This window comes from Plasmopara halstedii (genome assembly GCF_900000015.1).
Source record: "Plasmopara halstedii genome assembly, contig: Scaffold_430, whole genome shotgun sequence".
Classification (NCBI taxonomy): Eukaryota; Oomycota; class Peronosporomycetes; order Peronosporales; family Peronosporaceae; genus Plasmopara; species Plasmopara halstedii.
This window is the reverse complement of record NW_020187350.1, coordinates 78,400-78,882: the sequence shown is the minus strand read 5'-3', so window position 1 is coordinate 78,882 and position 483 is coordinate 78,400.

Here is a 483-nt window from a genome sequence, read left to right as displayed (position 1 = left end):
TCAATGACCGACCGTGGATGGGCGCGCTTCAGAGCCGCCTTATGGGCAGCTTCAAGCTTTCGTCCTGTTCCCCGTCGAGGCCATTGGTGATTACATTACGTTCCCCAGCTGTCGAGAAGTCAGGGAACGGACATAGGGTCCCCAAGGCGCGAGCAGGGCTCGTATCACGCTGCTGGTGCAGCTCGCCTTCCTCGTCATCCCATGCGGGAAAAGAGGTGTCAGACTCGTAGTCGACCAACCCCACACCCTCAACGAGGTCGTTCGTCACTGGAAGCGTGCGCGGAGCGCGACGCTTGTGCTCTTTGAGCCCGGGATATACATCCCTCGGTGCTGCGGGCGCACTGTCCGACGTTGCACCGAGTGCGGGAGACGAATTTGGGTTTTGCCCGTGCTCGCCGTCAGAACCAGCGAGACTTGGAGATTTTGGTGTCATTGACTCAGGGCTCATTAAGCACAGAAGTCGTTTCGATAAGTTGCGGTGTA